At 49.6% G+C, this 11,454-nt stretch overlaps 1 pseudogene; it reads right to left on the bottom strand.

Annotated features, from left to right (window-relative positions):
* Positions 1–586: 586 nt before the first annotated feature.
* Positions 587–1,947, bottom strand: LOC123410278 (annotated as a pseudogene).
* Between the last annotated feature and the right edge of the window lie 9,507 nt (positions 1,948–11,454).

The raw sequence follows: 11,454 nt of genomic DNA, 5'->3' as shown, positions 1-11,454 counted from the left end.
CTAATGGCGCACTACAGGTGCGCCACTAGCATCACGCCATTAGAATTTTTTACTAATGGCGCACCAGGCAGTGCGCAATTAGTATAGCTCATGGTGTGTCATTAGTATCTGGTATACTAATGGCGCACCAGAAAGTGCGCCATTAGTATAGCTCATGGTGTGCCATTAGTATCTGGTATACTAATGGCGCACCAGGCAGTGCGCCATTAGTATAGCTCATGGTGCGCCATTAGTATGCCTCCCAGGGCCATATTTACCCATGTGATCTGGCTTACTAATGGTGCACTAGTTGACGATGCGCCATTTGTGTGCTTTTTGCAGTGCGCCACTAAAGTGCTGAGTCGTGCGCCACTAGTATGAATATTAGGTATTATTTTTTTCTGATATTTGCACAGGTTACAAAACATACTAGATCATGAAAGGCGCGCGTTGCCGCGCCCATCCATTTTAAAAATGGATTGATAGGATATTGGTAAATATATAAAAAGAAAACATCTAGACAGATTTGTAAATTTTTTGATCGGTAGCAGCCAAGGAGTGCAATAATTGAGCAGTAGGTCCCCAGGAAGAATTCCTATACACTATCACATTATGAAGAACTATATGTCAAAGGATCAAAGTAGTGTCCGCCACTCTCTGCAAACAACCATGCCCTGAACGTAAAGCTTCTTTGCAAACTCTAGAGAAGGCGGGCTTGCTCTTCCGTGTCGGTGGCTTGGTGTGTGAAGGAGGCAGTGGCCGCCCCCTCCCCTCCTGTCATGCAAGTCTGGAGAAGGCGGGCTTGCTCTTCGGTGTCTGCGGCGGACAACTTCGTCAAGGCCGTCGTGCTTGTCGTTGTTGTGGAGCAGCTAGTGGCCGTTATCTGCGTGAGCAAGAAAAGTTGCCCTTTGGCGCAGATCCGCTCTTGGGAGGAATTGAACCAGGGGCAGCTGCAAGAGAGGAGAATAAAATAAATCTTAGGAGCAATGTGATTCAACAAACACTATTAAGAGCTATAAATCTCAATCAAGCAGGAGCCTTCAACTGTAGAAGAAGAGCGATTAAACTCACACGTACTTGTAAAGAAATATCAAGAAGAGAATGGCTTGAAGATAAAAGTAATTGGGGCATTAGTATATGGCACTGCAATCTTTTCTTCATCGGGGCACTGCTTGCTCGAGCCAGATTGCAAAAACAAAGCTACTCAACGTGACAAAAGTACACCCAGTTTTCAAAAGTTTTCAGTTTGGCAAGTGGCAACAACGAGAGCAGACAGCCAAACAAGTTACTACTCTAGTTATTAACAAGCACGTCAACAGCGAGCTAGCTTAATGAATGTGTCAAACAAGAAATGTCGGAAGGACCTGACCACTCCTCTCCTCTCTTGTGTGAAGGAAGAAAATTTCAGTTTTCTTGTCACAGATTTGATGGCACAATCTTTTCTTCATTCTAACTGTAGATCAGATTAAGTAGTATATTTGCACAACAAAGCACACTGAATGATTTTACACGGCACAGACAGCTGGTGTATGTCATTTCCTGGTCTAATTTTCTTTGCTGAGTGCAAGTAAATGACACAAAATGACCAAATCTGCAGTCGGCAGTCAATGTGTATTTTGTTTAAAACACCCAACAATCCACTACTAATAGTAGTTGCACTAAAAAAGAAGGAATGCTAGCAGGCAGGTGGCAATTAAACAAAGTTAACGAAACTGGACAGGGACAACTATTGGTTTATAACAGGCTTACTATGAACAAAAAGCTGGCATAATATAAATAGAAGATGGTACCTTAAGGCGGCTCCCAGGATCATGGGCAGCGCGCTGAGGTGAAAAGCGAGGCGCTAGCCGATTCCGTCGGCGACGGATCCGCTGAACAGGCATCCGACGAATGCTCCCCCATGCATATGCTGACCATGAGCCCTGCATCCATCCACGGCAGGAAGCGCGCGCACACCAGCTCTGCCATCGAACTGATTAGAGATCACAGCTGCACACGCAGAACCACACACAAGGCGGAGAAGATAATAGTGGTGTGAGCAATCTAAACCTGCAGGTGCATAATCTTCTAAGGAGAAATGGAAGAAAATTTGAGTACCTTAGCACACCCCACCGCAAGATCCTTGGTGCTGAAACTCGAGAAGGGGCCGAAGAACACATGCAATCAGATCTGCAGTTTAGATGTGGAATGGCGGGGAATCAGTGCTGCAGTTCAGCCATTGCAGGATGTTTGTGTTGATCAATTTGTTATGACGGATAGAAGTTGTATAGCAAACAAATGATTAGTGTTAATTGTTGTCCTTGAGCTAAATATCAAGAGGTTAATAAGAATAGAGGAAACAGAGCATACCTGGTGTTGTTGGCGGCAAGCAGGACCAAAACAGCAGTGAAATCTAAGACGGTGAACCTCAACCTCAACACCAAACACCAAAAGAGCATACATGGTGTTCTACCAAGCGACCAAACTTCAGAGATCTGTGGAGGGAACCAGAAATATAGTTTACGATTTACAACCTACAAATAGAAAATAACCAAATGCTCAAACTAAGATCAACAAAGACACTCGATTCGGAGGATGTAATTGATCCATCGGAGCAGACTAAGGAAGACAAATAAAATTACCAGGACCAAGGGATGCCGTCACACGCCTCATATCTTGTATTGGTCCAGGAGTTAGCTGGAAACCTTCTCCTTCAAAAAGCAGCGGCCACAGCTCTGCTGTTGGAATGCTCACAGCTCGCAACACACACAGAACACAAGGAAACACAATTGCAGTCCAGGGTTGAGAAGAGAATGGTGTGAGCAAGCTAGATGCGCAGATGCCTTCTTTAGAAAATGTAACCCAATGTATGGTATGGAATTTTGGGGGCAAGTTCTTGGTCGATTGCATCGATAATTGATGGTTGTACTTAATAAAATAACACTACCTTTCAGGAGTAGAGCTTTTGTTTTAACATGCTTTAAAATAAGCATCATGTGTCTAACTGTAGGAATAGAGATTGGTCTGTACTTCTTCAACCAATCACATTGATCTTGAAAAAATCAGCACTGTCAAGGTATCCATTTTAGACAATTAGTTGAGCCCAATTAGAAATAAATTACTCACTCCAGCTAGCATTGTTCTTGGTTAACGTATAATAATAGCGACAACTAATTAAGCTTTCTGACAAAACAGATATCATCACAGCTCCATCCACACATGCTACTGCCTCGAGGAGAGCAACAAACATATAAATATGAAACAACAAATTCCGGGAAGCAGCTGTGATTGGTCGACCAAGTGTGACGTTATGCAAACTGGATGATTGGTGCCCAGGTGGAAACCGTTTAATTTATCACTAAGGCGCGCCGTATCGGCCAGACAAATAATTGAGGCTTGCCATATCAGCCAGAAAATAAATGGCCCATACAAGGGGAAATTAAAATGTTCCCGCGTGTAAGCATGAAAGATCCTGATCGAATGGGGGTCTGAGGGTAGGCTCACCGGTGGCTAGGTTGCAGGCGTCGCTGGAGAAGCCGAGCGCGGTGACGCAGTCGGTGTGGCCCCTGAGGGTGTTGACGTCGAGGTGGTGGTGCTTCTTGGCCGCCTCCTGGAAGAAAACACACAGTATAGCTGAGACCACACTCACTTCACATTCCAACATATGTTTATGGAATTATGCGTGTCTACATTTTAATAGAAATTGCAGGAATGGATGCTCTCCTACAATACACTCCGAATCTAATTGGTAGTGAACACAGTTGCCTGCAACCGAAGACACCATGGATCCCTATCTGTGAGAGTAAGATCGATACTAGCTAGTATGTGCGTGGGATCATGGATCCCTGTCTGTAACTAGTATGCAGGATGCGTGTGCGAGATGGGGGTGGAGACAAGATGAGACGAGACGAGACGAGATGGGGATGGACCTTGTCGGCGGCGGAGGGGTGGTGGTGCTGGGGCCGTCCCTTCTTGTTCTGGGCGGCAGGGCGGAGGCGGCGACGGCGGAGGGGGGCACGTGCGTGATGTCGGCGCGCTTGCGGTGCAGGTACCCGGCGAGGAAGACGAGCGCCGATGCAGGGAGTGGGGGCACAGATGGAGGGCACCGGTCGAGCCTTCGATGGGGCGCCGGTCGAGCTGGTGGGGGAGGAGTGGATGGTGGGGTGGGGCGCCGGTGGAGCAGGCTCTGTTCAGGGCGCCACTGAGATCTGGGGAGGCTACGGGAGGGAGAGGTCAGGGAATAGCGCGCGGTCGATTTGGGAAAAAAATCATCAGCGCGCGGTCGATTTGGGGAAAGCCCGCTTCATATTTCGCTATGTCTCGCGTTTTTTTTTGCCAAACTACTAATGGCGCACCACCTACAAATGCGCCATTAGTAACCCACCTACAAATGCGCCATTAGTAACCCTGGTTACTAATGGCGCACCAGCTGGTGGTGGGCCATTAGTAGTTTTGCAACAAAAATATATATATATATAGTAGTGCACCACCTACAAATGCGCCATTAGTAACCCTGGTTACTAATGGCGCACCAGCTGGTGGTGCGCCATTAGTACTTTTGCAAAAAAAATTAGTAGCGGCGCACTGGGTTCCCCGCCGCGCTCTCCGGGATGGTGGCCCCGGGCGGCAGCATCCGCCGCAGCATCTCCTCTCAGGTCGCCGTCTCTGCCTTGTCGGCCATCTCCCCCGCCCCTTCCTTCGGCGCAAAGGCGCAATCCGCCGAACACCCGTCGGGCAAGGGCACAATCCAGCAAGACTTGGAAAAGCTCTAACCTTTGGTGGGGAATTCCTCGGCTTTACAGTCGTGGTCGCCGCCGCCGCCTATCCGGCCTGGCTTGCACGTACGACGGTCAAGGCCCTGCGCTCCCCGGCCCGCCAACCACCACCACACATCGCCAAGCGGGACCCTCGCCGGTCAACCGGAGACGCGGGGGAGGGAGGGGAGGGAAGAGCGAGAGAAATCTGGGGCGTGGACGAGCGGGATCTCTCCGGGGCGTGGACGAGCAGGATCTCTCCGGGGCGTGGACGAGCGAGGCGGGATCTCGGTTGGATTTGGGAGAGGAGAGGCGAGGGCAGAGGCAGAGAGCAGTGCGGGTTAGCAATGGCGCACCCCCGAGCGGTGCGCCATTAGAATTTTTTTTGATAGCAATGGTGCATCCTCATGCACTGCGCCATTAGTAATCTTTTTTTATATAGCAATGGCACATCCCAGAGAGGTGTGCCATTAGTAATATTTTTGTTGGATAGCAATGGCACACCCGAGAGAGGTGCGCCATTAGTAATATTTATTTTTTGGATAACAATGGCGCTCGGGGGGAGGGAGGGGGTGGGTGGTGCGCTCGACCGATTCCGTTCGGGGGAACCGAGCGAGGAGACAGGGGAGGGTGCGGGGGGTCGTCGGTGGAGGTGGAGCCGGGGAGCGTGCGGGGGGTCGTCGGTGGAGGTGGAGCGGGGGAGGGTGCGGGGGTCGGCGGCGGCGGTGGAGTGGGTCGGGAAGGGTGCGGGGGGGTCATCGGTGGCGGTGGACCGGGGGAGGGTGCGGGGGGGGCGGCGGCGGAGGTGGAGCGAGGGAGGGTGCGGGGGGTCGTCGGCGGCGGTGGAGCGGGGCGGGGAGGGTGCGGGGGGTCATCGGCGATGGTGGAGCGGGGGAGGATGAAGTGGGTGCTCGGCGGCGGTGGAGCGGGGGGTCGTCGGCGGTCATGGAGCGGTGGAGGGTGCGGGGGGTCGTCGGCGGCGGTGGAGCGGGTCGGGGAGGGTGCGGGGGGTCGTCGGCGGTGATGGAGCGAGGGAGGGTGCGGGGGGTCGGCGGCGGCGGTGGAGCGTGGGAGGGAGCGTGGGGTCGTCGGCGACGGTGGAGCGGGGGAGGAGGCACCCGAGACAAGCTTGGAGGAGGTGGAGAGAATGAAAGTGGGGGAAAGTGAGTGTGGTAGGTGGCTGTCCAAAATATCTAGCTGGTCACAGGTTACTAATGGCGCACCACCTACAAATGCGCCATTAGTAACCCTGGTTACTAATGGCGCACCAGCTGGTGGTGCGCCATTAGTAGTTTTGCAAAAAAATATAGTAGTGACGCACCACCTACAAATGCGCCATTAGTAACCAGGGTTACAAATGACGCACCAGCTGGTGGTGCGCCATTAGTAGTTTTGCAAAAAAAAATTAGTGGCGCACTCGGTGAGTGGTGCGCCATTACAAGTTAAACTAGTAATGGCGCACTCTACCCCGGTGCGCCATTAGTACTTTAGCAAAAAAAATTATAGTAGTGGCGCACCGAGTGTGTGGTGCGCCATTAGTGTCCATCACACTAATGGCACACCTGCACGTGGTGCGCCACTGCTATATAGGAGTGGCGCACTACTTGTGTGGTGCGCCATTAGTGTCTATATTATCTATAGCCCTTTTCCTAGTAGTGGCTGGCCCACTTCATCGACCAAAACCAACAAGCCCGACACCACTCATGGCAAGGCCCTCGCGAGGAGGAGCGGCTTCAAGACCCGCAGGGGGGCTCCTTAGGATCCCTCCGGAGCGGCGGAGATTCCGAGGCAAGACCCAGCCTCACGGGTCTAGGGTAACGCGGGGAAAGGACAAGTGAGAAAATTATTGTGGGACGGTACAGTTTCCCTTTTCAGGCAAGGGACAGAAGGACATACGCGGGTTCCCGAGGCATCTCCCAAATGTTTCCATTCTGGTGCAACGAGGCCACCACCGCCGCCAGATGGACGGACGTCATCCCAGGACCCGTCCCTGCTGCGCTGCCATCCACTTTGTAGGCGAAGACCACCTTTGGACAGGGGGAGCATGTTCCTCCGTCCCCCTTTAAAGTTGGCCATTATGGGTTCCATTCCCGCCCACGCGATAAGGGAAGAGGACCCGGGCCGACGCTATATATAGTGGATAGGTTACTTCGTAGAGGGGGATTCACTCATTCTGCCCACCGGCACCATAGAGAGGCCACCCAGCCCCCGGAGGCCCTCGAACACTATACTAGTTCATCCACCGACCTCCACGAGAGGCAATCCACAAGGAGTAGGGTATTACGCTTCTCAGCCCCTAAACTTGGGTAAACTGCCATGTCCCGTGTCTTCCTCCACATCGAGTGAGTTATCTGCCATCATCAGCGAGTAGCGAGTCAGGCGAACCAAGGTTGTCAAGTAGCCTCCGCACGCGCCCCTGTGTTCAAATCTTTAGGGTTTTGCGGAGCCTGAAATCAGACAGCACTGGCAGAAAATTGAGAGGAGATGGGCTTCGGAATGGAAGGAGTACACATATGTTACTCCAAAATACATGAAGAAATTCGCCTTGAAGCCTCCAGGCCCAAGACCACCTATGGGTAATCAACAAGTTGCCGATCCCACTAGTTTGGCCACTATTGAAGACTATCCTGAAGAATTGGCAAAGCAAAACGCAAAACTACAGAAAGTTGTAAAACAAGCCGTGAAGAGAATCAATGAGGAATCTATTGTCGCAGCAGGTGCTTCCTCCTCCTCAGCCACTAAGGCCTGTGGTACTGAACCATCTCCGTAGCGTTTTTTGTTGAGGAAATCAGCTAACAAGCTAAAGTCCTCAACTGCACAAACCACACAACAAGTTCCTCAGTCAGCTCCCAATGTCTCTACAAAGTCCTCAACAACAGCTACAAAAGTCCTCACTGTCAATGCAACTAGAGACAAGCCAGCGTCCAAAGGGGACTTCAACTCCCTTAGGAGTAGGACCCTCTGCTTCTGGCTCTACACATACATCTTCAAGTGCGACCATGAAGAAAAGAAGACCGCTGGGCGAGGAAAAAGGCCCAGCCCAAGCAAGGTAGTCTTCAATGTTCCCTATGGATTAGAGGATAATGTGTTAGATGATGAAGAACTTGCTGCCATCATGAGAAACAAGCAAGAAAGGGTTGCACAGGCCAAAGGCACCAACATTCCCCTCATGATGGACCCAAAGGTGGTGTTAGACTTCATTGACACATGGTATGACAATCCTCAAACCCCAACTGATGATTTTACGCTCCCACCTAGACCAAGCCATGTGCTGACAGCTTTCATCAGTGAAGAAAAATGGAAAGTTGAAAAGGCCAAAAGGGCCAGAAAAGCACAAACTCTGAAATAAAGGTTTCTGAACTACAACATACTGTCATTGACCCCTGATCAGCTCCTATCCACACATAATGAGATCAAAAATCTAAGTGAAGAATTGAATTGCTACAACGCTGACTGGAGAGGTGCAAAGGTCAGATTCATCACTATGGATACCAAAGCCATCACTGAACACTACAACACGAGGGTTGCTGTCCATACACAACAACAAATTCCTTAGGCCGGCTACACTATTGAACTTTCTGAAGACTCTGATAGGGATGAAGAAATTCATGTGCCTAAAGAATCTGCACCTAACGAACCTGCGAGGCGACCTGAAGAAATCGATGCGCCTGAAGCAATTGCTACTGTCAGGACGACTGCGTCAGCCGTGCCTGAAGTATATGCACCAGCCCAAAGTCATGAAAAGTGAAGAAAGTGAAACTTCCTTCTGCATCAGGAGTGACAAAAACAAAGGCTGCATAAAAGGGAGCAGCTAAGTAGAGAAATGCATCAACAAGTTCAGAGTCCTCTAAAGCAAAATGCTTGAGGAATTTGTCAAGTTCCTCAACTTATCCCATTGATGCCAGTCCTATCAGCAATGCACCCTCTTACGTGGCGGTACCATTTAGTGTCGTACACGTTATCCCAGAAGGGGATGAAGAAATGGAAGATACACGATCTGCTGCTTCCATAGAGCAACTCGATGAAGAAATTGAAGCAGAACCAAATCCTTCAATTCCCCAAGTCTCGTCCCCATAGCGTGAGCAGAGAACATATGCGTGAGATGAAGAAAAAGATGAAGATGTGGACATTGGAAACACCACTGTTGTTGTCAATAATGACTATTGGGAAATAGCACATCCCAACTCACCACTAGCCACTCCACTTCCAAAATATCCTCAACACCGTGCAGTCACTCAAGAAATCCTACAAGGTCTGATGACAAAAACACTCCAGTGAAGTCTATTTCGGAGCATGAATCAGCTACATCAGCTGAAGAAACTAAGAATCAAACAATCATTGAGAAGAATGTTGCACCAGAGATTGATAAATCTGCACAACATATTCCTCAAACTGAAGAAACTGCACCTCCTCAAGATGAGGACCCAATTGCTCAACCTCATGTTGAAAATCCTCAATCTGTAGTGGTCTTTGCTGAAATTCCTCAGACTAAAGATATCCGAAGACTTGTGGGTAGTTTCTAGTCAAATCCTCACCCCAAGACTCTTCAACCTTACATTGGGACAAAAAGGCCGAAATTCAAGAAGGATAGATTCTTTGGTGAACATCACTGTTTCATCGGTACAAATCCGTTTGACTCTCCAAAAATTAGGCGCAACAGATTCTGGATAAGTACTCAGATGAAAATTATGGTGTTGTGCTCTTTGACAAGAACAAGCTTTTTTAGCATCAGCAAATTCGTCATGTAGACATGTAAGAACTTCCATGCTTCTCACCAGTTTTGAATGTTCTCCATGATGCTGGCTTATTTCCATTCTGCATGGATATTAGTGACTGGAATGAAGAGCTAATTCTTCAATTTTATGCCACTCTACACATTTCTTGTGAAGGACAAGACATCAACACCTGGGATCTGGACTGGGTGACACAAAACACTCACTATAGTGGTCCAGCAACAAAGTTGCTTAGAGCTATCCCAATCCCAATTCCCTCAGAAGGAACTTGTCAGGGATATAACCCCATGATATAACCCACCCTATGGGGTCGGGTCAATCTGCAAAGAAGATATAAGAAGATGGGCCAGAGGATTTATTCAACAAGCTGCCAAGCAGCCCATCGCTGGAAGACGGCGACTCAAGATTGTACAAGACAAGACATACCAGAAGCCTCCCTTACTTGGGAAGGAAGATATGTTAGATTTGTAGTTGGTCCCGGGTGTTATTCGACTCGGACTCGGTTGTAAACTCGAGGCCTCTACCTATATATAAAGGGGAGCCCTCGATCCAAAGAGATCAAGTAATAAACCCTCGAGAGCTAGGTTAGTGATTCTGCACCCTTGTAATCGAGATTCCCATCAATACAACACACAGCACAACGTAGGATTTTACCTCAATTTGAGGGGCCGAACCTGGGTAAATCCGCCTCTCTTTCCTGATCAACCCCTTCGATTCGCCACTTCGCGATGATGGCATCACCACTAAGTCCGTTCATTAGGACATCTACCGTGACAAAACCACACCAGTTGGCGCCCCACCGTGGGGCAATCGGAAGGTTGAGTTGAGTTTTCGGATGGAGCTCTTCCGGGATTCGAGAGGGTCAGATGACAAAAAGTCACCGTGGCAATATCTACATCCGCGATTCTAACTGGGTCATGATGCTGACTTGATCGAGTATGGGTATCGGGTCCACTTTAGCAACATTCACATCTTCATCGGTAAGACCAATGAAACATCTCTCGAGCAGGACAACTACGCCGACCGCGTCGAACCGGCTCGCAGCAACGGGAGTAGGACTGACCAAAGCCAGGTTGCAGTGAAGAGCATGGGGTCACGACATCACCGAAGAGGTAGGGATATTCCGAGCCCAAGATAAAACAAGCGCAAGAATTTCGAATCTGGGTCAGAGTCTGCGGCTGCTATCAACGCTTTCTCGAAAACCCAGAGGCAGAACGGTCGCCCCAAGGACCATAAGAGGAACAAGACGCTCGATTTCGAGGCCGCGCTCAAATCACCTTGCCCTAAGCATGGCACTAAGGAGAAGCCATCCAAGCATGCTTGGGGGGATTGTTATATCATGCAAGAATTCCAAAGGAAGGTTCTCGAGAAGTACGCCGAGATGCATCCAAGTCGGGATTCCCATGGCGCTTCATATGGGGACTTCAAACAGTCAAGCAGGGGTCAGTACCATGTCTTCACCACCAACGCTTGTATGCAAAATTCAAAGTTTCAGAGGAGGGCTATGAGCGTGGTCGAGCCGACGGTTCCAGAGTACCTCTGTTGGTCTGAGCAACAAATCACTTGGAGTCATCAGGATCACCCACCTCGGGTTGACAATCCTGGAGAGCTGGCTTTGGTGGTAGCACCTCAAGCCGGTGGTTATAACCTCTCAAGAGTCCTCATGGACGGATGAAGTAGTGTCAACATACTGTATTACAACTCTTTTCGGCGCATGAATCTTTCGAACAACAGTTTGGAAACTTCGACCACCGTTTTCCATGGCGTCATTCCCAGGAAATCAACATATCTGGTTGGGTGGATCAAGCTTTTTGTGGTTTGGGGGATGAACACAATTACAAGGTTTAGCCCTTGACTTTCAAACTCGTAAAGATACAAAGCCATTATCACTCCCTCTTCAGAAGTCCAGCTTATGCACGTGTCATGGCCCCCCTGTTATGTTTACCTCAAGCTCAAGATGCCGGATCCCAACGTCCCTATCACAGTGAAAGGAGATAGGATGACACCTC

Source organism: Hordeum vulgare, chromosome 1H (assembly GCF_904849725.1).
Source record: "Hordeum vulgare subsp. vulgare chromosome 1H, MorexV3_pseudomolecules_assembly, whole genome shotgun sequence".
In the NCBI taxonomy this organism is placed as follows: Eukaryota; Viridiplantae; Streptophyta; class Magnoliopsida; order Poales; family Poaceae; genus Hordeum; species Hordeum vulgare.
The sequence above is the reverse complement of the archived record's forward strand: the minus strand, read 5'-3'. Positions and strand labels throughout refer to the sequence as shown.